Source organism: Convolutriloba macropyga, chromosome 12, assembly GCF_964194025.1.
Source record: "Convolutriloba macropyga chromosome 12, txConMacr16.3, whole genome shotgun sequence".
Taxonomy (NCBI): domain Eukaryota; kingdom Metazoa; phylum Xenacoelomorpha; order Acoela; family Convolutidae; genus Convolutriloba; species Convolutriloba macropyga.
Genome location: NC_134479.1, coordinates 50,572,435 through 50,598,522, shown reverse-complemented (window position 1 = coordinate 50,598,522; position 26,088 = coordinate 50,572,435). Strand labels below are relative to the sequence as shown.

General features: G+C 34.2%; 1 long non-coding RNA gene across 1 annotated transcript in view; it reads right to left on the bottom strand.

Moving 5' to 3' along the window:
- Window positions 1–14,192: 14,192 nt before the first annotated feature.
- Window positions 14,193–26,088, bottom strand: part of LOC142350789 (uncharacterized) — an 80,454-nt gene continuing 68,558 nt past the window's right edge. The window contains exon 4 of the long non-coding RNA XR_012760911.1: window positions 14,193–14,841. This is a non-coding gene — a long non-coding RNA (uncharacterized LOC142350789). The remainder of the gene's footprint in view (window positions 14,842–26,088) is intronic.

Here is a 26,088-nt window from a genome sequence, read left to right as displayed (position 1 = left end):
GAATATACTCGAGTTCAAAAAAGTGTAATTGTTCTTGATGATGTGATGATAAGTTTAATAAGTATATAGTTTATTATTTTACAGAAGGAAGAAATAAAAATACTCAAATGATTGTATTGTGTCATAAACCAGCTCAGATAGAGATTATTGCTGGAATGAAATGTGATACTATTTATATAACAACTTATAATGGAGCTGATCTATTTGAGAATTTTAATATAACATATAAATGTTATCATAACTTCCATGGTTAATTCAAGAGTTTTCTAAAAGTTGTTATAAGTGTACAAATGGACCAGATGATGCACTTCGTTATGGTATGATTAAGTATATTAAGAAACAGGAAAACTTTTTTAATATTGATAGACGTAGAACTATGATATATGACTCGGGAGTTGGTTTCATGGACCTTAAAGCCCATAGTTTAAAGGGAGAATTAGAGAGTAAGGAGATAGATGAAATATAGATTATATTAGGCCACTAGTGAATAATGCTGCAGATAGAAATATTATTCATACAGATAACTATCAGTTCTGTTGCGATAAACTTCTTACTTCGAGAGGTATTGAAATTCAGAATGATGTTCTAACTAAAGAAACAGTTAAAGCTTATGGTATGACGACAATAGGTGGTATATCGAGGGATTGGGTGCCCTATTTCGAATGTATAATTCTATTATTCCCAATATGGCAGTAAGAACTGCAGCACAAGTGGCAACATATGCAAGTCATATGTTAAATAGAACAGGTTCATTATTTAACTATGCTTAGGGCGCGGACGAGCCACCACCTTCATATCAAGAGCACGAACAAGACCGGCCTTCTTCTTTGTACAGCATTACCCATCATGAAGAAGAGTATATTTATGAAGATACTGAAATTCTAAACAGAAAGGGCAGAGATAATTTAAATGATCTATATGAAATGATCAAAAATTTACAGATAAAATTATAATTTTTGTTGGACACGAAACTGAATTGGGTAAAGAAAAGCTTTTAGATAAAAGATATAAACGGAACACTCTTGATAACTTGGGCCTGTAAACTCTAGCTACGTTTGCTTTCCCTAAAAACCATGCTAGAAGTTTAATTGGAACTAAAGGTAGTTATAAATAATTATAACCATTAAAAAAATATAAGTCTAAATATAAATTTAAATATAAAGAAATAAATACATAAAAAAATAATAAATTTTGGATCCTCATAAATAATGCACATGAAATGTTTAGATTGTAAATAAAAATGTGGAACCCCACAAACTTTGCTTTTTAGTTATAAAAGAGAACATAACAATAAGTGGTAACTGTGTGGAAGAAATTTCTTCTAAAATAAGAGGTACAGCTTCAAAGTGTTCTAGCTCTAGCTCTAGATCTATCTTCTTCTTCTGACTCTAACTCTATCTTCTTATTCTAATTCTGACTCTAACTTTACTTCTAACTCTAAATTTTATTCTAACTCTAATCTTACTTCAAACTCTAACCTTACTTCTAACTCTAATCTTAATTCTAACTCTAATCTTACTTCTACTTCTAACTCTAATCTTACTTCTAGATTTATTAATACTAATATCGAATTTGAAATAAAAAATAAAGTTTGTAATAATTGTAAGGTTATAAAACAGATAACATGTTTTGATAATAAAAAGTCAATATGTAAAGAATGTAATTCAACTAAAGTTAAGTGTAAATATTGCACTTCTACTATCACCTTTAGTGGGTTAAGGAGCCATATAGCGTAGGTTATTATCATTATCTCTAGCCTTGTCTCAAGCCTTATCTCTGGCCGTACTTTTTTAAAAAAATTATCTGTGAAGCAGGTTCCCTGATAAGCCGGAAATATAATAATGATAAATTTTTGGAAAAAATTAAGATATGAGCGCATGCCCGCATACTTGCGCATTATTTTGGGTAGGACACTATGCGCAGCCGTGCGCTTGCGCGTGGTATGCGTAGGCATGGGCGTTAAAATTTATTTTTTGAATATATTTTTTATTGTGCTCATAGCTACAGATCCATTTAATGATAAAGGAATTAGAGATAGTTATGGTGAATTTGGGTTCTATGGGTCTTCGACCATGTTTCACCATGAATGAATTAGGCTTTTATAAAAATTGAGAGTAAAATGACAAGAAATATTAAGATAAAGAAAATATCATTAAATATAAGCTTAATTTAATAAATGTAAAAAAAGTGAACTTCAAGCATTATGACTCATTTTATTATTTCTGAGATGATTTAAATGATCTACATGAAAATGATCAAAAATTTAGAGATAAAATTATAATTTTTGTTGGACACGAAACTGAATTGGGTAAAGAAAAGCTTTTAGATAAAAAATATGAACGGAACACTCTTGATAAATTGGGCCTAGAAACTCTAGCTAAGTTTGCTTTCCCTAAAAATCATGCTAGAGGTTTAATTGGAACTATGGGTAGTTATAAATAATTATAACCATAAAAAAATATAAGTCTAAATATAAATTTAAATATAAAGAAATAAAAACATAAATAAATAATAATTTTCAGATCCTCATAAATAATGCACATGAAATGTTTAGATTGTAAATAAAAATGTGGAAACCCACAAACTTTGCTTCTTAGTTATGAAATAGAACATAAAGATAAAGTTAGTAAGTGTGCTTGTGAATATCACACAATAAGTGATAACTGTGTGGAAGAAATTTCTTCTAAGTTAAGAGGTACAGCTTCAATGTGTTCTAGCTCTAGCTCTAGATCTATCTTCTTCTTCTGACTCTAACTCTATCTTCTTATTCTAATTCTGACTCTAACTTTACTTCTAACTCTAAATTTAATTCTAACTCTAATCTTACTTCAAACTCTAACCTTACTTCTAACTCTAATCTTAATTCTAACTCTAATCCTACTTCTACTTCTAACTCTAATCTTACTTCTAGATTTACTAACACTAATATCGAATTCGATATAAAAAAAGGTTGTAATAATTGTAATGTTATAAAACAGATAACATGTTTTGATAATAAAAAGTCAATATGTAAAGAATGTAAATCAACTAAAGTTAAGTGTAAAAATTGCACTTCTACTATCACCTTTAGTGGGTTAAGGAGCCATATAGCGTAGGTTATTATCATTATCTCTAGCCTTGTCTCAAGCCTTATCTCTGGCCGTACTTTTTTAAAAAAATTATCTGTGAAGCAGGTTCCCTGATAAGCCGGAAATATAATAATGATAAATTTTTGGAAAAAATTAAGATATGAGCGCATGCCCGCATACTTGCGCATTTTTTTGGGTAGGACACTATGCGCAGCCGTGCGCGTGCGCATGGTATGCGTAGGCATGAGCGTTAAAAATTATTTTTTGAATATTTTTTTTATTGTGCTCATAGCTATAGATTCATTTAATGATAAAGGAATAAGAGATAGTTATGGTGAATTTGGGTTCTATGGGTCTTCGACCATGTTTCACCATGAATGAATTAGGCTTTTCATAAAAATTGAGAGTGAAATGACAAGAAATATTAAGATGAAGAAAATATTATTAAATATAAGCTTAATTTAATAAATGTAAAAAAAAAATGTTAACTTCAAGCATTATGACTCATTTTATTATTTCTGTTTTTAGAGTATAATAACAAGATATATTAAATTAAGAAAAATCTAGTAAAAATAAGCTAAATTTGATAAATTTAAAAATTGGTAAATTTAAGCATGGCTTGAGCCGGCTCCACTGTGCGGAAGCAACAATATACACATTACTCATGAAGTCATTAATTGTCACCACGCAAGACCGGTATCCCCGGTTTACTCTGAAGTTTCTTTGTCATGAGACGTTGTGTAAATCAAAATTTTTAAAGAAAAATATGATATTACCCAAATCTAAAATGAAAAAAAAGGATAAAAGATAAGAAAAGATTTTAAAAAATAATTAAGTTTGTCACCAAAAGCTTTAGTTTTTTTAAAAAAAAACAAAGTTTTATAAAATCTCTCCGAAACTGTAAGAGATTGATATTTACGGTTTTGACTTCGTTAGAAAATTTTGCAAATAAAGTATTGGTCAGAATTACAAAAAAAAAATCATTTTACAAAAAATTCAATAAATAGCGAAAGAAGTAATACTGAAAATTGAAAAAATTTCGCGTAAATGAGGTGTTTTAATGAAAAATCTCTGCAGATATATTTTATTTAGTAGATACGATAATCAGAAGTGCCAGTGCATTAAAGTAGAAAATCAATTATCTCAACTCGACGGATTTCAACTGCGTAATTAGGATAATTATCCCTGGGAAGATATGTTCAGAGCTCTTTTGTCCTCGCTCTTTTTTAGGTATATGTTTGGTTATCGTATGAAAAGCGGCTATAACCAATGTTAATACAACGGTACATCCTTCTAGCCACCTCCGCCTTTGCAACGCCTCGATAATTATGGGCTTGGTTAAAAACACTAGCATTTCGCTTTTTGAAAGATTAAAAGACCTTTTACTGAAAAAAGATAATGAAACAGAAAATTTGTAAAAAATTCGAAAACTGAGAAATATAAAATAAAAAAACATCATTTTTTGTAAAAATCCTTATGTAAGAAACGATGTTTTCGAAAAACAAAAATTTCGTAGTAAACCATTTTTTTTTCAAAAAAAAGTTCATCTGAAAAGCTTATATAAAATTTCAAAGTCTGACGAATGGAAAAAAATAATGAGCATCAAAATTTAAATTTGTTGTTATTACCTTATGTAAAATGGGACAAGTCTGAAAAAAATTATTTTGAACAATTTTTTTAAAAAATTAAAGAATCAAAGTTTTGCATAAAAGAATTACAAAAGGCGACAAAACAAAAGCACGAAAAAAACTTCAAGTTAGCTTTTTGCTTAAAACCCTATGTAAAAAGCGACGTTTTTGAAAGAAAAATCTTTGTAAAACAGCAGGTTTTTCAAAAATATAATTATTTTAAAAAAAATAAAAAAAAGTCAAAAACCGACAAATGGCAAAAAAGAAAAATATTAAAGATCAAAAGTTACTTTTTATTTCAAAACTTATGTAAAAAACAACATTTTAAAAAATATATTTCACTGAAACCGTTATTTTTCAAAAAAATAACTGAATAATGACTTTAAAAGAAATTCAAAGACTGACGAATGAAACATAGAAAAACGACGAACATCAAAATATACATATTATCCTTGCTCTATTTTTAGATACATCTGTGGAAATTGTATGACAAGAGGCCCTAACTAATGTTATTACATAGGTAAATGTCCTTTTAACTCCCCCACTTTCGCCTTTACCAAGCCTCTACTACTATAGGCTTGGTCAAAACAACTAATTTTTTGCTTGTTGAAATAGATAAAGAACTTTCTATCCAAAAAGTTTAATTAAACAAAAAATGTGCAAAAAAAATCGAAAACTGAGAAAAAGAAAAACAAAAAACATCGAAATCTACTTTTTCGTCAAAAACCTTATGTAAAAGACGACGTATTCGAAAACAAAATGTCAGTAAAAAATGTTTTTGTTCCATAAAATTTTCAATTGATAAGTTCAAATAAAACTGACAATTAGAATAATAAAAAACATTAAAAATCTACTTTTTTGTTAAAAACCTTATCTAAAAAAATGCACATTTGAAAAAAAATTGGTTGAACAACATTTTTTTTCAAAAAATTATTGACAATCAATGTTTTACATAAAAAAAAACTAAAAAACTTCAAAAACCGAAACAAACAGAAAAAAGAAGAAGAGTGAAACAAAACATCATTTTACAATTTTTCTTAAAAACCTTATGTAAAAGACAACAAAAGAACTTAGAAGAAATTGAAAAATTGACAAATGGGAAAATGCCAAAACAAACAAGAGCATCCAATTATACTTTTTTTCAAAAAAATCTTATTAGCGCATTAGCAGACTAACCCTGGAAGAAAAGTTGACAGCTCTATTGTCCTCGCTCTTTTCTATAGAAAAAACGACATTTTTGGAAAAAAAATTAATCTTAGTAAAAAGTCAACAATGTCAACTCGACGGATTTCACCTGGGTTATTTAAGATAATTCCCCTTGTGGTAAATATGAAAATTTGACAGATATATTGTTCTCCTTCTCTTTTTTAAGTACATCTTTTGAAATGGGATGAAAAGAGGCTAAACCTAAAGTTAATACAAACATACAACTTTTTACGCCCCCCCCTTCACTCTCATATAACTACATGTGAGAAGATTTTTGTAAAAATGCAGTTTTTAATTAAAATTACATAATGAAAACTTGCGTTTCGGAAAAATGGGCATTACTAAAACAAGCAACTTTTGACGTAAAGTAAAGTTCAAACTGACTTTTTACTTAAAAATGTTTTCAAAAATGCATTTTGAAAACTCAATTTTGCACCAAAAGCTTATTTAAGAGTTTTATGGTAAATATTACTATCAAAGTATCTATTCAAAAGCATACAAGGGGTTCAGTTTTTTTCTGAGTGTAAAAACAAAATGTTTGAAATTAAACGGTCATTCAGTTATCTCAGAACATGCCAGTTTTAGATCTGAAATTCTAAAGGAAATATAAACAAATAGTCAAAGGATTAACTTCTCAGCTTGCTAGTTTTAGTTACTATATAACTCAGCAGCTTGCACCTTTTTTGCACGATGGAGATATATTTGTGCGTCGCTTTTTTCACTTTCTGGCTCTTTAATTCCCACACTCTTAGGATAATTGCCAGCAGATGCTCTTATCTTGACCGTCTTTTGTGTACTGTAGGCCAGTGGCTCAGACTTGACGTAAATTTTTGCAGATATTGTTTCATTTGGATCATTAGAAACCATGCTGTGTTGGTAATCTTCGTCTCCAGTAACTACTGTACTAAGTTTGGAATGCATTAAAAAATTTTCAACAGCCGATGCTCCCTGTACCTATTTCATTGTATCTTGTCCAGTTTTAGCAGATAAAACACAAAAAGGGCACTGCCTCCTCAGTTTTTTGTAGCCAAAATTGGGGCCAAGCAGGTTCTCTTGTTATATACTTGGAAAATAACTCTCTGTCAGTTACCCATTTTCCCACTCGTCACAATCCCGATCAGAATTCTGCTTCTGCAATTTGTCATACTCCTCAGACACACACCAGAGGAATTTAGTTGCCTTTCCTCCTCAAAAAATCCCAGTTGATTTCTTACATTGGCCTATAGGACAACTGATAATCACAAGATTGCGCAAAGATCGATCTTCTAAAATCCAAGTTGTCTGACACTTGTAAAATTGTGTTTTTATTGTGGTTAATGTTGATGTCTACAGTTGTCTGTTTGTATGTTACAGAAACTTCAGGCAAATTCTTGATAGAAAAAAATACAACCAGAAGCTGCCTCGGAATTGCAAATGGAGGATCAGCTACCCAGCCGAAGCAAGGTTTCCTCTACTTTATATTTGCTACGTCATCATTAAAGTCGCGGAAGAAGAAGTGCGCTATTTGCGATCGAGTGCGATGATTCTAAAAGCCATTTATTCGTTTTTTTTCTGGTCTCTTTTCATATTTGTAGCAAAAAGAGATTGAAATTGCCAAGGAAAGATTAAGATATAGCTATATTTGATTTTTCGAGTAGAAGGAAAAGAACAATGGATTGGACTCTTAAGCACTATGATGAAAAGTGACATAATTCTGACGCAATTGTGACCTAATTATTACGATATTATGAATGAGGCTTCAATAAGGTGAGCTGTGAACGCCTTGACAAGTAAGAATAATCATATTGTAGGTAGTATGCTTTTTGCGTTGTTCACTTGAGTTAAATGATCCCATCAAATACCTAGGTATTTGTAATTGTTGCAATCATATGTCGTAGCAGGGCTAAACTTTGCTCCAAAGAGGTCAGTGACTCACCTACAAGGATGACATTACCTAACTGTTGGTAATTAAGAAAAGATTAGGAAGTAATTGTTAATGTACTAGGGTTTAACAGATACTTGACTAATTTCGGATGATTGTGAATAGTTCGTGACGAATTTGTGCTCATAAAACCTGTATCGATTTCCCGAGAAATTTTGTCTTCACAAAAGAAGATGACAAAAAATGATATTTGTAAGTTTGCTTAATAATTGGACTTTCAGCAAGAGATTAGTTAAACATTTATTGAAATTTTGTTATATTGCTTACAATTGAGATAGTTGTTGACAATCTTGAATAAATTGGGTAGGTTTTGGGTCTTTTTTGGCAAGATTAAAAAAGTGGTGTTTTTTGGAAAGAATTGGGTGTTTTCGGGCAGCAAAAATTGGACTGTTTTTGCCAGAATTGGGTCCCTTTTGGCAGAAATTAGGTATTTTTGGTGAAACTGTGGTGTTTTTTTTGGAAAAATTTGGGTATTTCATCTAAAATTATGTAATTTTTGGCAAGGTTTGGTTGAACTTTTGTCAGAATTGGATATTTTTTGCTATGAATTGCTTTTCTGGTCCGGAGTCGAATATTTGTGGGCAACAATTTGTTTTTTTGGCAAGTATCGGATGTTTTTTGGGCCAGAATTGTTAGTGTTTTTTTGTCAAGAATTGGCCAATTTTGGCTACATTTGGGTATTTTTGTTCAAAATTTGGTATTTTTTTTGTAAGAAGTGTGTATTTCTGGCTTATAATTGGGTATTTTTGAGTTATAATTGATCTGTTTTTTGTCGGAATTGCCTATTTTTGGTAACATTGTGTATTTCTGGGCTCGAATTGAATATTATTGAGTTGAAGTTGGGTACTTTTTAGCATGAATTGTTAATTTATGGGCTTGAATTGAGTTTTTTGGAATTTATTGGTATTTTTGAGCTGAAGTTGTGCTATTTCTGGTCAGAATTGGTTATTTCTGCTCTTGAATTGAGTAATTTTTGAGATTCAAGAGGTGTTTTTGGCAATAGTTGTATTTTTTTGGCAACAATTGGCCGTTTTTTTTAGTTTTTTTTGTATTTTTGGTAGTTTGGTAAGAGTTCTGTAAATTGGGCGTGAAAAACTGAAAAATTTTTTTTTGAAAAACTGAAAAAAAAATCTTGGCATTCTTCATCAACTTTAGTTGTGTCATTTTTGTATTTTACAATCAATTATGTGTTAATTATTTTCCAGTCAAGTATAAGTCAATGCTTGGTGCATTTTTCAAAATTTTTACAATGTATATTCAACGTGCTTTTGTCTGCTGCCTTACAGTTTTTTTATGACTTTAGGTGACGCCATCGTGTCATACCCAACAACTGAAATTGTTGTTGATAGAGCAACTACTTTTTTCGTTAAGTGAACGGAATTTTAATATTTTTTGAAAAAAATGCTTGTTTTATTTTTTGTTTGACTTCTCATGGCCAAGTTTTTTGATTAATCTTACGAAATAGTAGTTGTAACACTTTCCGTACATCTGGCTTTCATTTAGCTCTATGAAAATAAAACATAACCGTTCGTTTAGTTCTAATTTCTCTTTAAAAATTATCCAGGCAAGCCCTGTTTTGGGCTCATAGATTTCATAAGCACTTCATTTTCTGCTATACTGCCAGAAGCACCAATTGTTGAAGCTGTTCCACTCTACATCATCCAAATCATCCTAGTGTTCTGTTGAGTTGATTTTTGTTGGAATAGCCCAAAGTGAGACAGTGAACATTAATTTGAATTTTGAAAAATTTAAGACCAGTGCAAAAAATTTCTGACGAAGGTGTTTGCTGTCTATATTGTTTAAAATCTTATTATTTATAAATGCTATAACGGCGTAAAAAGGCAACAAAAACCAAAAGGTTTTGAGAATTCCTAACCACATCTAACCTTCCGCTAAACGAAGTAATGTAATAATTTTCAGGGATCAATCCATTTATACTAAAGAGCGTTTCATTAGTGTGTATGCAACCCCTTTTTTGTTTGTTCGGCAAAAGATCGGCTGAAATCGCTGTACCAAAAAATACTGGGTGGTAGAAAAGTCCTGAGCCAAAACAAATTCTAGAGTCTTGATAAAAATAAAATTTCCTTGCGTATTACGGAATCCGATGGTTTTTTTGCTAACAGAGGCATGGCAGTTCAACATTCAGTATTTTCACATCGGGCCAGTTGTCAGCCCACAATGATCTGCCCTTAAAGTGACAAAAACCGCAGATAGAGGCAAAAACACAGGGCATGAAACATTTTTGATAAAGTATTTTTGAAAAATCAGTAGCTGTGCATTTTTGAATCTAAGAATTGCAATTAAGCAACATTATAACAGGTTCTTTGAACTATTATAGCCATTATAAATCAAAGTATTTTTTAAAAACAACAGAAATTAAAATAGAAAATATGGAAAAAAATGTCGGTTGTGAAAACTTGTTCGAGCAGCAATTTGTCGCTATGCTTTCGCTTAAAGGTTCACACTCCCTAATATATTTTGTTTCTCGAGCAGTAATTCCAGTCGAATCAAACCTCTTCAAAATTTTTTAGCCCATTACTTTTCCTGCTTTGAATGTTGTGGTTCAAACTTTAAAGCAGTGTCAAATTCTTCACCATACTACACAAATACTTCACCATACTACGATACTACACAATTTATTGGTTTTTTCTACCCAGTACACCAATTTCAAATGTCCCTGACGCAATATAAATGAAAAAAAAACGTACTAGAAGAGAGATCTTTAAAACTAAACCAAAATATTCAGGCGGAAGTTTGACCAAGTTGAAGGCAAATTATTTTTCAATTAAAATACTGAATTCATTCATCTTATCTTTACAAAATAGAGGTATAAAATAAGATGACAGGTTTCTGAAACTCTCTGTTTGCTGTGAGACAATAGGTGAGCCAAAAAATTGCAAAAGTTTTCAAAATTTTTCAAAAGCAGAATTGTTGTTTGAAAAGTAAAAGAAAATAACCTCCACTGGCCAGCTTGAGACGTATCGAGATTAAAATAGAAAAGGAAAAAAGAAGAGTTAAAAAAAGCGAGAAAATTCAAAAACGATTCTGTAGTATCCAAACGATTCTGAAAAGGTACTTAAACCAACTTAAAAATGAAGGTTAACAGTTTTAACAGTATTGCCGGAGAGGAACTGATTCATTGAATGTTAGTCACCTGTCACACTATTTCCTAATGACATAGCTTTATCGGTTTCATCATTTGAAACATTGCGTAATTCAGTGAGTGGAAGAACTTAAACTCGATTTGATTGAAACAAAAGAGTAAGGTTATTCAGGAGTCAGACTTGAAAGTTGTGACATATGAAAAATGAAAAACGTGGTAATGCGAACTAAAAATACCTAGCAGGACAAGTGCTGAGGTATAAATCAAAGAATTCTTACCAGCTATACCATTAACAAGAGCTAGAACGAACCATGAGTAAATTGAGAAAAACGTTTCTAAAAAATCAGATACAAAACGTAAAAAAGAAAGCAGAAAATCAATGGCAAAATGCGGCATATGGACAAGAAACTGCTATCGAGAAAAGAAAAGTTAGTTTCAAACAAAAACTAGGCCTAGAATGGACTATGACTGGAATGGGAAAACCATTTATGAAAAAAAAAAACCGATCCTAAAAATCAAAAATAGTAAAAATCAACGTGAAATTGACGCATGTGAACAAAATACCACTTCCGAGGAAGCGAACTTTTGTACATACATCGTTTTCTCACACTACTTTAAATTAAGATCGAAAAAATTTAACGCTGCAAAACCACTCGTTTCTTGGTTCCGTTTCCTGTTTTGGCGTGACCCAAATCACAACTCCAATTTGACTTCCAGAATCATGAAAAAGTGTGATCAGATCTTTAAAAAAAACAGCGCTCCAATACATTTCAAATTTTTTGAATTGTAAATATAGGCGATAGAATACCTGACCCGAATCAAATAAGCTTCACCAATTTCAGAAGTATCAGATAAGAAAAACAAAGTATGACATAGTTAGAAACAATCGAATTCGGGTTATGATTAAGTTATGGGTAGTTGTGTGTGCGTGGGAGGGAGTTATGGGTGTCTATGGGTAATGGGGGAGAACCAGTGGGCAGATAGATCTCAAGTGGTGGTAGATATTTACGAGGTGTGTACGTCAAGGGCTACAGAGGTGTATGGAATTGTTAGGGGTTAGGTATTTGACAGTAGGAATGGTGGTTGGGGGTTGGGTTATGTGGGTTGATGTAGTGGGGTAGGTACGGGGTACCGGTACGATCAGGTTTCTTCAAAGTAGGGTTGATGAGGTGGGTGGGTAGGTAGTTAGTGGGGCAGGGTTAGTATGCAGGGTCGTCAGCGGGTTTGGAGTGTTAGGCAAGGGTGGATAGATCTATTAAGGGTGTGGTTAAGTTGTTTTTGGGATAGGTGTAGGCATGGGGGTTTGATTTGATAGATGGAATTTATATAACATCAAAAAATCTCAACTGAATTTTTCTCATTGAATATTACCAGCAGCTCCTAATTGTAAGCACCACCGTTACAATCTAGGCTACTGTTAAAGTCCAATGATGTTGTCGGGGAGAGGAGAAGGGGAATGGTATGTATAAAGGCAGGTTGAGGTGTCGAGTTTGGCAGAAGGAATTGATAGAAGTGGTTGATCCGCAGTCTGTTGTTTAAAAAGGTAGGAGATATTTATGCCCTTTAACTTTAATTATTAGAAGCCAATTCCTAATTGATGAAAAATAAAAATTTATACTACTGTTAAAGTTAAGGATTTGGAAAACAAAGTCAACTTCGAAAAACGGATGTAATATTTCAAAAAAGAAAAATCAAAAATCAAGCCATGAAAAAAACTGCATATAAAAAGCTAATACGCTAAAACCAACACTCCTCCGCAAGCAGTACAAACTCTTCGAGACACCATAGGTTTTCTTCGGGTCGTAATAAACCTTAGTAATACCAATGGTTCTCTTCGAGTCGAATTTAAGGGAGTGCCTAAATAGTAGCCGTCCAAAATGTTGCAAATGTGATATAATTATCAAAAATTTTAAAAAATTTTCAGATCATTAGGCCAATTGAAAACTTTGAAGCACAAAAAAACTTAAATGGATATAAAACTGTTACAGGTAGCTGCATATGAAAATTGAAGTCTGTTAACTATGATAAGTCTTTTCATAGTTTGGCAGAAGGAATTGATAGAAGTGGTTGATCCGCAGTCTGTTGTTTAAAAAGGTAGGAGATATTTATGCCCTTTGACTTTAATTATTGCAGCCAATTCCTAATTGATGAAAAATAAAAATTTATCCTACTGTTAAAGTTAAGGATTTGGAAAACAAAGTCAACTTCGAAAAACGGATGTAATGTTTCAAAAAAGAAAAATCAAAAATCAAGCCATGAAAAAAAGTGCATATAAAAAACTAATACGCTAATACCAACACTCCCCCGCAAGCAGTACAAACTCTTCGAGACACCATAGGTTTTCTTCGGGTCGTAATAAACCTTAGTAATACCAATGCTCCTCTTCGAGTCGAATTTAAGGGAGTGCCTAAATAGTAGCCGTCCAAAATGTTGAAAATGTGATATAATTATCAAAGAATTTAAAAAATTTTCAGATCATTAGGCCAATTGAAAACTTTGAAGCACAAAAAAACTTAAATGGATATAAAACTGTTACAGGTAGCTGCATATGAAAATTGAAGTCTGCTAACTATGATAAGTCTTTTTTGATTTTGTGTTTTCACAAAAAAATGTTATTAACTGTTTGTGCATCAATCTCCAAATTAATTCAAATTGTTTTCTGCGTTTCCTTTCTTGCTTCAAATTATCACGCGGCACTTCTAAAGAGGCCGCTCAAAAGGGCACTTCTAAAACGGCGCCATCAATTTAAAAGTTTTCTCGGAGTCGCATGCCTAGAGACTAGTGAGCTGTAGCTGGCTAGTTTTTAGTGAACATAATTACCTCCTCGTTTTAATTACAATCCTAACATAATTACAATCCTAAGAGAACATAATTACCTCCTCGTTTTGCCAATTTACCTTTTGAGGAAGAAAAGTCAAATTGCCACCCTATTTGAGAAATTTTTGTCGCTATCGTTGTTTTGTTCCAGCCGAAAAGGACAAATCTTCCTAAGATTTTTTGTCGGTATCTTTAATTTTGTTCGGTTTCTAATTTTTTAAACTCCGGGTCCGAAAAGCAGAACGAACACTAAAAACAATCCGAATTGGGAATTTTCAAACGCAACCAACCGTCAAAAACGTTGTATGCAAACGAAAGTGTGTCAAAACTCCTTGAAGGCAAATTAATCAACAGAAATCTCGTCAAAGAACAATAATTAGGATGAGGCCTGCAGGACTATATTAAGATGAGGACTATATCATAATTGGTAAAAATTTGTTTGAGAGCAATTGATTATAAAATTGATTCTTACGGCAGTTGACACATCATTGCTATAACCCATTGGTTGAAAATGATCAATCTATAATTTTACAAGATATCTAAATAGCCAAACTAAAACATAAACCGACAAATGTCGGAAGAATTGCTCTTGAACGCCAGGCGAGGCATTTTAACTCATCAGGGGCTGTAGCCTAGATCAATTTTTTTTCATGGATGCAAAAAACTTTGACCCCAACGGGATTCGAACCACCGACATCTCGATTAATGCCCACACGCACTAACAACTGCGCTACGCGTAAGTTACTATTGCAATGCTGCAACCGTTTTTATATTAGCAACTTCCGAGCACTAGCGCTCACTCAAAAATGATGAACGAAAGCGTGAAAAAGTCACTTGAGAAGTCAAAGAATGTTCTAGAAAAAAAGCGCAAAATTGTCAAGCGAAAGATTTGCATTAAAAAAAGACACACACGTTTACAATAATTGCTATGAACTGCGTTCAAGAGCAATTAATAAGCAAACTTAAAGACATTTAATTGAATAAGAGAACAAGTTTCACATGAATGCACTTTCATCAGTTTATAAATCGTCGACGGTTGTTTTGACTGAATAAAATGGTCCACATCTCCCGCACGCTCAGTGTCAATAGTAGGCGCATCTAAACAGAAGCGTTGACACATGTTATCCAGTATCAAGCTTATGAAAAGGAGAAGGCAAACGGTTACATGAGAACCTAAGCCGCCTTTTAGTGAACAGTTCAACAGTCTTTTTATTAGTGAGGATTTGACATTCCTGTGATAAAGTATTTCAATCGTCCTTAAAAACAAATAAATCGTTACTTTAAATCGTTACTTTAATCTGTAGTTTAATACTTACGCCTTGCCGCTATCAAGTGGAATTAACAATTTGAAAAACTATCAATTATGTTGTAAGTTTCCTTCTGTTTCCAGAATTGTTTTTGAAGGTATATTAAAACTCTGATTGGATTTAGAGGAGGGTTTAGGGCTTCCCTAAACCCTCCTCTAAACAAACAAAATCTAATTTATATCGTTACTTTAATCGTTATTTTGCTCTCTGTGTTTCACCGCTTTGAAGTTGAATTAACAATTTGCAAAAATCATCATTTATATTTTTGAAAACCAAATTGGCTTAAGGCATATAAATTCAACTGTTTTATATCAAACGTTGCGATCTATTGAATGCTCAGTATAGAAAAAAACTTTACGTTATTGAGCCTCTGGTGAAATATAAACCAAACATCATGCTTCAATCTGTTTTATTCTCTGTGGAAGACAACTGTTTTTGAAAATGTGCTTACTTTTGGTTATAAAATTTGCTACAAATCTTTGAATGGTCAATAAACACTGTGACAGGGTCAAGTGGAAAAGAATTCAATGCTAGTGGTTTAAATTTCGTTCGTTGACATATGTTGCTATTTCAGCCCTGTCAGGAATATAATTGTGTGCTCGGAATTTATGCAAGGAGAGAGGCTCTTCAAGTGTCTTGAGCAGAGGGGGTAGCAACTGTAAGAACGAGGTCAGCACCTCCAAGCGCGGCAGATGTTTGACCTTGGTACAAAACTAATCGCCTACTGCCAGGAGATTTTGGACCAGCTGAACTCCTGCGGAGTTTGTGTGCACACCCGGGAAGATACTGCTGCAAAATTTCATTATATTTGAGCTATCACACACTAGTAACCTAGTGAAATTGAGTTTTTAAAAAAATCTTGTTGGAGAACTTGAACACGGAAGTACTCATCTTCGACCTTTTTTGAAATGTTTTGCATCAATCAAAAGCAACAACTCATCCCAACTCCTTATATTAGTGTGTCATTATTCTGTAGAACATATAAAAAAAGTATTTGTCTTTCGCAGTGATTTGTGCTAGAAATACTTTGTTTGTATATTAACACTATGATTTGACATAGATGGAACGACTCAATGCTTCCTTAAAAACAAAAGAAATTATCCTTTATTTTTAGTTTGCTATTTACCGTTCACCGATTTCAAGTGTTGTTAACAATTAGCAAAACTACCGAGTGGTTTTTTTTTTTAAAAAAAAGGTGTGACACATACATTTTTAATTGTTTTATATTAAACGTTGGAATTGCGTGAACACCTAAAGGACTAAAGGAAGAAGGTGTTCTGCTTCCTTCTGTTAAGGACCTATTGAATGCTCAGTTCGGAAGAAAGTTTAAGTTACTGAATTTTTGGTGAAATATAGACCGAGCAACAAGCTTCGATCTGTTCTATACTTTAGAAGATGACCGTTTTTTTTTGAAATGTGCTTGCTTTTTGCTAGAAAATTTGCTTATAAGACTATAATTGGGTTTAGTGGAAAATGGTTAAATGCTATTGGTTTACATTTTCTTTCATTTACGTATGTAGTTATTTGAGCCCTGTCAGGAAGATAATCTTGTGCTCGGAATTGAAGCAAGGAGAGAGGCACTCAACTGTCTTGAGCAGAGGGGGTAGCAACTGTAAGTAGGAGGTCACCACATCCAGGTGCAGCAGATGGTTGACCTTGGTACAAAACTTACCGCCTTTTGCCAGGAGGTGTTGGACTAGCTGGACTCCTGGGGATTTTAGGAGCTTACCCGGGAAAAGGCTGCTGTAAAATTTCCTTACATTTGAATTATCGCACACTAGTACTTTAGAGAAAAAGAAACTTTCTGAAATCTTTTTGGCAGCAAATGAACACCACAGTGCTCAGTTTTGTGCTTTTTGGCATTTATTGCATCAATCAAAAGCATCGCCCAGACCCCCTTTCCACTTTAACTTGATGTTATTCTAGATATCCCTGTTATTAAATTTGCTATTATTTGCTTTCAGCTATGTGTTGTGCTAGAAAGTTTTTTGCAGGTGCATTAAAAATAAAGCAAAGGTATCAAGGCTAGAGGTCAATACGAAGAAAATTAACAAAACGCAAGGGAGAGACGAAATTGAGTGGCATGAGCAGAGGGCATGGCAGCTGTACGAAGGAGGACTTCAACTTCCAAGTGCAGCAAATGCTTAACCTTGGTAAAAATCTAATCGCCTGCTGCCAGGAGGTGTTGGATCAGCTGGACTCCTGCGGATTCTGGGTGCACACCCGGGAAGAGAAAGCTGTAAACATTTATCATAATCAAACTATCGCACAGTAGTACTCTAGGGAAAATGAGGTTTTGGGAGAACTTGATGGTAGAAATTGAACACCACAGTACACAGTTTTGTGCCTTTTTGACTCCTGTTGCATCAATCCAATGCACCAACCCGTCTCACATCCCAACCCTAGTGTGTTATTAACCTGCAGAACCTTGTATTTACAAAGTGTTTGCTTGACGCAATGATTTGTGCAAGATATTTATTTGTAGATGTATTAACACTATAATTGGAATTAGATCGGGGGATTCAAGGCCTCCTTAAAACAATTAATTCTTTAATTTATTTTTCAGTTTGCTTTTTACCGTTCAAAGGTATCAAGTGGTATTAAAAATCAGCGAAACCTAATAATTAGTTTTTCAGAAAAAGTGTATTACAAATAGTTTCAATTTTTTATATTAATTGTTGGAAGTGCGTGGACACCTAAGGAAAGAAGTTGCTGTAGGTTTTAGAATCTATTAAATACTCAGTTCAAGTGAAGCTTTACGTTCTTGAGAAACTGCTGAAATTTAAACCAATCAGCATGCTTCAATCTGTTCTATTCTGTGGAAGAAAGCTGTATTTTCGATGTGCTTGCTTCTCGCTATAAATTTTGCTACAAGGTTTTTATGTCAATGAAGACTGTGATTGCGTTTTGGAAAGGGAACCATTGTTAGTGGTTTAAACTTTATTTGCTTGCATTGCTTGTTGCTTCAGCTCTGTCAAGAAGATAATCTTGCGCTCGGAATTGAAGGAGAAGCGCACTTGAGTGTCTTAAGAAGAGGGGGTAGCAGCTGTAAGTAGGTGGTCAGCAACTCCAAGCGCAGCAAATGGCTGACCATGGTACAAAAATAAATGCCTGCTGCCGGGATGTGTTGGACCAGCTGAACTCCTGTGGAATTTGGGTTCTCAAACGGGAAGAGGCTGCTGTAAAACTTCTTTATTTGATTTATCGTACACTACTCTTTTAGGGAAATTGATGTTTTCGGAAGTATTATTATTAGAAAAAGATCTCCGCAGTACTCAGTCTCAAGACCTTTTGACATTTACTGCATCAATCAAAACCACCAACCCATCCCAACTCTTGACTTTAGTGTATTTCATTCGGTAAAATTAAACAGTGTTGGCTTTTCACCATTATTTTGGCTGGAAATTTATTTGTTGGTATATCAGCACTATGATTGGACTACATGGAGGATTTTAAAAGCTTCCTTTAATACAAATAAATTGTTACTTCAAATCGTTACTTTAATCTTTAGTTTGCAATTTACTGTTCAACGATATCAAATGTAATAACGGCTTGCAAAACCTTTCATTTATGCTTTTGAAAACAAAATTGGTGTAAGGCATACATTTTCGATTGTTTTACAAAAACCGTTGGAAGTGCGTCAAATCCTACGTGAAGAAGGCGTTGTAAGTTTCCGTCTGTTTTTGATCTAATAAAAGCACAGTTTAGAAAAGAATTTACGTTCTTAATAATCTGGTGAAAATTAAACCAATCAACTTTCTTCAATATGTTATATTCTGTGGAAGATAGCTGTGTTTTTGAATGTGCTTGCTTTTCGCTTTAACTGTTGCTACCAACTTTTTATATGTCAACTAAAACTGTGATTCCTTTTTTTCGAAGGGAGATCACTGCTAGTGTTTTAGACTTCCATTTGTGTGCTTGTGTTGTTGTTTAGCAGCTTTGTCAGGAAGAAAATCTCGTGCTCGGAATTGTAGGAATTAGAAAGGCACTTGAGTCTTTTGGGTAGAGTGGGTAGCAGCTGTATGTAGGAGGTCAGAAACTTCAAGTGCAGCAAATGGTTGACCTTGGTACAACACTAATCGCCTGCAGCTAGGTAGTGTCGGACCAGCTGGACTCCTGTGAAGTTTGCCACCTTACCCGGTAAGAGGCTGCTGCAAATTTTCCTTATAACTGAACTATGGCACACTGGTACTCTATTGAAAAAGAGACTTTCCGTAATCTTGGAGGTAGAAATTGAACAACACAGTACTCAGTGTCGTGCCTTTTTGACTTTTATTACATCAATCAAAAGCATCACCCCATTCCCACTCCCCACTTTAATGTGTTGTTTTTCTAGAGACCCTTAATATCGCTATGCTTTGTGCAAGAAAAATTTATTTGCATGTATATTAAAACTTTGATTGGACTTGGAGGGAGGGCTTCAAGGCTAAAGGTCAATACGGAGAAAAGAAGGAAAAGCAGGGGAGAAAAAGAAATGATTGTCTTGAGCAGAAGGCATGGCAGCTGTACGATAGAGGTCACCACCTCCGAATGCAGCAAATGTTTTACCTTGTTACAAAACTAATCGCCTATTGCCAGGAGATTTTGGACCAGCTGAACTCCTGCGGAATTTGTGTGCACACCCGGGAAGATACTGCTGCAAAATTTCATTATATTTGAACTATCACACACTAGTAACCTAGAGAAAATGAGTTTTTAGGAAATCTTGTTGGAGAACTTGAACACGGCAGTACTCATCTTTGACCTTTTTTGAAATGTTTTGCATCAATCAAAAGCAACAACTCATCCCAACTCCTTATATTAGTGTGTTATTATTCTGTAGAACATATAAAAAAAGTATTTGTCTTTCGCAGTGATTTGTGCTAGAAATACTTTGTTTGTATATTAACACTATGATATGACATAGATGGAACGACTCAATGCTTCCTTAAAAACAAAAGAAATTATCCTTTATTTTTAGTTTGCTATTTACCGTTCACCGATTTCAAGTGTTGTTAACAATTAGCAAAACTACCGAGTGGTTTTTTTTTAAAAAAAGGTGTGACACATACATTTTTAATTGTTTTATATTAAACGTTGGAATTGCGTGAACAACTAAAGGACTAAAGGAAGAAGGTGTTCTGTTTCCTTCTGTTAAGGATCTATTGAATGCTCAGTTCGGAAGAAACTTTAAGTTACTGAATTTTTGGTGAAATATAGACCGAGCAACAAGCTTCGATCTGTTCTATACTTTAGAAGATGACCGTTTTTTTTTGAAATGTGCTTGCTTTTTGCTAAAAAATTTGCTTATAAGACTATAATTGGGTTTAGTGGAAAATGGTTAAATGCTATTGGTTTACATTTTCTTTCATTTACGTATGTAGTTATTTGAGCCCTGCTGTTTGAGACCAGATGCTGTAAAACTTCCTTGTATTTGAACTACCGCACAATAGTGCTCTAGGGAAGGTGACGTTTTAGAAATTGAACACCACAGTACTCAGTTTCATGCCTTTTGACATTTATTGCATCAATTAAAAGCCCCATGCTTCCCAACTGCCCACTTTAATGTGTCAATATTCTTTAGGTAAATATAGCTAAAAAGTGTGTGCTTTTCGTTTCGCTATGTCTTCTGTTAGAAATTTAACTGTAGGCATATTAAAACTCAGAGGACATAGAGGGAGGGTTTGAAGGCTAGAGGTAAAAAACGGAGAAAATAAAAAAAACTCAAGGCAGAGAGGCAATTGAGTGTCTCGAGTGGAGAGATTTGCAGCTTTAGGAAGGAGGTCAGCATCTCCAAGTGCAGCACTTGATTGACATTGGAACAAGTTTAATCGCTTGCTGCCAGGAGGTGCTCGACCAGCTGGACTCCTGGGGAGTTTGGGAACTCCCCAGGGATGAGGCTATTGTAAGTTTCCTTTCTATGTCAGAACTATCGCACACTCAGTATTCTAGGAAAAGTTACGTTCTTGGAAATCTTGTAGAAGTTGAACACCACAGAACTCAGATTGTTGCCTTTTTTGGCAAATATTGCATCAATAAACAGCACCATCATCCCATAATGTGTTCTTATGCTGTAAAACATTACATTTGAAAGGTGGGATCTTTTTCTTTTGTGCCCCCCCCCCCCCCCATCCACCTCAGTACGTAAATCAACCCCCAGTGACAGAGGACCCGTCAAATAATAAAGTTTGTTTCAGGAAGGATTGGACAGGTGCTTGACCGCTCTGGAGGAGGGCACCTACGATACGCACGAGGGGGGTTGACCTTGGTACAAAACTTATCGCTAGCTGCCATGAGGTGTTAGACCAGCTGGACTCTTGGGGAGTTTGGGAGCTCCCCACGGAGGAAGCTGCTCTAAGTTTGTTTTTATATAGCCTGCAGATCCAAAAAATTGTTGACAAATATGTTTGAACTGTCTTGCTCATGTTGGATTTTTTGTTTTAACCATTGGGACGGCAATCGTATTTAAGGGGATTTGCTCAGAGCTACAGGCAGAGAAGAATCGTTCGACTTTCAGATTACTTTGATCTTCAACTTCAATGGCAATATCCGAAAATGTATTTAACTGATATCTTTTTGTTTAAGATGCCTCTCTGGTAATTTATATGACTGTGATTTAGCATTTTAACTGTATATTGTTTACTGCGTCTGATCACTTGTTCACAACTGCTCATAAGGTGAAAATTTGACAAATCTTGTTTCAGAATCCGCCTCAATCTCAACCTCCACGCCCACACCAGCAGCTTCAACGTTACCACCCCCATCATTTGTATGTATTATAAAGTTTGGTTGATTTCATTTTTGAAGCATCTCTTTTTGATTAAGTTTTTTGGCAAAGAGTTTTTTTTTTACAATTCAATTATTACTTTAGACGAAACAGGTGCCTTCTTAACCAACAAGACAACAAAATATAAGTGGGCGAGCAACCACCACCAACGATAAGATGACATAAAAATTTTATGCTTTCTCAGTCACTTAAATGTAATCAAAGCCAAAAGAAAAAAGTGTCATTTTTCTACAATTCATTGTTTGCTCATACATTTTAGGGGGTCTGTCCGAAACCTCCATTGACATACGGGCCGACAACACTCGGTGTCATCCCCGCATCAACACCTTCACCTGCTCCTACTGCTCCTACTCCTGATCCAGCCCCAGCCAAAGCGTTAGAGATTTTTGTTTTCTTTTTTGAATTAGCATTTTTTATTTACTGGTTTAGTAAATGAATGATATTTCGTTCAACTTTTAGATTAATTTGATTTTAAACTGTAATGGCAGCAACCGAAAAGGCACTTAACTGATATCTTTTCGGTTTAGATGCCTCTCTGGTTTTAATTATGACTGAAATAGAATTTTACTGTATATTGTTCACTGCGGTTGATCACGTGTTCACAACTGCTCATGAGGTGAAATTTTTGATAGTTCTTGTTTCAGAATCCACCTCAACTTCAACCTCCACGCCCACAACAGCAGCTCGAACATTACCACCTCCATCAAATGTATGTATTAAAAAATTTGGTTATTTTAATTCGGAGGCATCGCTTTTTGATTAAGTTTTTAGCAAATTTTTTTTGCACAATTCACTTATTACTTTAGACAAAGCATGTGCCTTCAAAACCAACAAGCCAACAAACAACAAGTGGACCAGCAACCACCAGCAACGGTAAGGTAACATCAGAAGTTTATGCTTTCTCGGTCACTTAAATGTAATCAAATCTAGAAGAAAAAAGTGTCAATTTTCAACAATTCATAGTTTGCTCAAACATATTAGAGGGTATGTCCGAAATCTCCGCTGGCATATGGACCGACAACACACGGTTTCATCACCGCATCAACAACTGCACATTCTCTTACTGCTCCTACTCCTGCTCCAGCTCCAGCCATTAGAGATTTTGGTTTTCTTTTTTGAATTATCATTTTTTATTTAATGATTTTTGAAATGAGCGATTCTTCGTTCGAGTTTTAGATTACTTTGGTTTTCAACTTGAATGGCTATGTCCAAAAATGAGCCTAACTGATGTCTTTTTGTTTAAGATGCCTCTATGGTTTTAAAAATGACTGTGATTTAGCATTTTAACTGTATAGTGTTGACTGCGTTTGATCACTTGATCACAACTGCTCACAAGGTGAAACTTTTGACAAATAATGTTTCAGAATCTGCCTAAACATCATTCTCCACGCCAACACCAGCAGCCCCAACGTTACCAACTCCAACATTTGTATATATTATAAAGTTTGGTTAATTTCATTTTGGACGCATCTTTTCGATTAAGTTTTTTGGCAAAGAGTTTTTTTTACAATTCAATTATTACTTTAGACGAAACAGGTGCCTTCTTAACCAACAAGACAACAAACAACAAGTGGGCCAGCAACCACCACCAACGGTAAGGTATCATCAAAAGTTTATGCTTTCTCGGTCTCTTAAAGGTAATCAAATCCAGAAGAAAAAAGTGTCAGTTTTCAACAATTCATAGTTTGCTCATACATTTTAGAGGTTATGTCCGAAACCTCCACTGGCATATGGACCGACAACACACGGTTTCATTTCCGCATCAACAACTTCACATTCTCCTACTGCTCCTACTCCTGCTCCAGCCAAAGCATTAGAAATTGATTTTCTTTTCTGAATTAGCATTTTTTATTTAGTGATTTATTATATGAATGATTCTTCGTTCGAGTTTTAGATTACTTTGATTTTCAACTTGTATGCCTACAACCAAAAATGAGCCTAACTGATATCATTTTGTTCAAGATGCCTCTCTGGTTTTAAATTTGACTGTGATAAAGCATTTTACTGTGTATTGTTTACTGCGGTTGATCACGTGTTCACAACTGCTCATGAGGTGAAATTTTTGATAGTTCTTGTTTCAGAATCCACCTCAACTTCAACCTCCACGCCCACAACAGCAGCTCGAACATTACCACCTCCATCAAATGTATGTATTAAAAAATTTGGTTATTTTAATTCGGAGGCATCGCTTTTTGATTAAGTTTTTAGCAAATTTTTTTTGCACAATTCACTTATTACTTTAGACAAAGCATGTGCCTTCAAAACCAACAAGCCAGAAAACAACAAGTGGACCAGCAACCACCAGCAACGGCAAGGTAACATCAGAAGTTTATGCTTTCTCGGTCACTTAAATGTAATCAAATCTAGAAGAAAAAAGTGTCAATTTTCAACAATTCATAGTTTGCTCAAACATATTAGAGGGTATGTCCAAAATCTCCGCTGGCATATGGACCGACAACACACGGTTTCATCACCGCATCAACAACTGCACATTCTCTTACTGCTCCTACTCCTGCTCCAGCTCCAGCCATTAGAGATTTTGGTTTTCTTTTTTGAATTATCATTTTTTATTTAATGATTTTTGAAATGAGCGATTCTTCGTTCGAGTTTTAGATTACTTTGGTTTTCAACTTGAATGGCTATGTCCAAAAATGAGCCTAACTGATGTCTTTTTGTTTAAGATGCCTCTATGGTTTTAAAAATGTCTGATTTAGCATTTTAACTGTATAGTGTTGACTGCGTTTGATCACTTGATCACAACTGCTCACAAGGTGGAACTTTTGACAAATATTGTTTCAGAATCTGCCTAAACATCATTCTCCACGCCAACACCAGCAGCCCCAACGTTACCAACTCCAACATTTGTATATATTATAAAGTTTGGTTAATTTCATTTTGGACGCATCTTTTCGATTAAGTTTTTTGGCAAAGAGTTTTTTTTACAATTCAATTATTACTTTAGACGAAACAGGTGCCTTCTTAACCAACAAGACAACAAAATATAAGTGGGCGAGCAACCACCACCAACGATAAGGTGACATAAAAATTTTATGCTTTCTCAGTCACTTAAATGTAATCAAAGCCAAAAGAAAAAAGTGTCATTTTTCTACAATTCATTGTTTGCTCATACATTTTAGGGGGTCTGTCCGAAACCTCCATTGACATACGGGCCGACAACACTCGGTGTCATCCCCGCATCAACACCTTTACCTGCTCCTACTGCTCCTACTCCTGCTCCAGCCCCAGCCAAAGCGTTAGAGATTTTTGTTTTCTCTTTTGAATTAGCATTTTTTATTTACTGGTTTAGTAAGTGAATGATATTTCGTTCAACTTTTAGATTAATTTGATTTTAAACTGTAATGGCAGCAACCGAAAAGGCACTTAACTGATATCTTTTCGGTTTAGATGCCTCTCTGGTTTTAATTATGACTGAAATAGAATTTTACTGTATATTGTTCACTGCGGTTGATCACGTGTTCACAACTGCTCAAAAGGTGAAATTTTTGACAGTTCTTGTTTCAGAATCCGCCTCAACCTCAACCTCCACGTCCAAACTAGCAGCACCAACATTACCGCCTCCATCAATTTTATGTTTTATAAAGTTTGGTTAATTTGATTTTGGAAGCATCTTTTTTTCATTAAGTTTTTAGCATTTTTTTTGCTCAATTCACTTATTACTTTAGACAAAACATGTGCCTTCTAAACTAACAAGCCAACAAACAACAAGTGGGTCAGCAACCACCATCAACGGTAAGCTGACATCAAAAGTTTATGCTTTCTCGGTCACCTAAATGTAATCAATTCCAAACGAAAGTGTCAATTTTCAAAAACTCATAGTTTGCTCATACATTTTAGAGGGTGTGTCCAAAACCTCCACTGGCATATGGACCAACAACACTCGGTTTCATCCCCGCATCAACAACTTCAAACTCGCCTACTCTGCTCCTACTCCTGCTCCAGCTCCAGCCAAAGCATCAGAGATTTTGGTTTTTTTTTAAATTAGCATTTTTTATTTAGTGGTTTAGTAAATGAATGATTTTTGCGTTCGACTTTTATATTAATTTTATTTTAAACTTTAATGGCAACAACCAAAATTGCACTTAACTGATATCTTTTTGTTTAAGATGCCTCTCTGGTTTTAAATATGACTGATTTAGCATTTTAACTGTATAGTGTTGACTGCGTTCGACCACTTGATCAAAACTGCTCATAAGGTGAATTTTTTGACAAATCTTGTTTCAGAATCTGCCTCAACCTCAACCTCCACGCCCA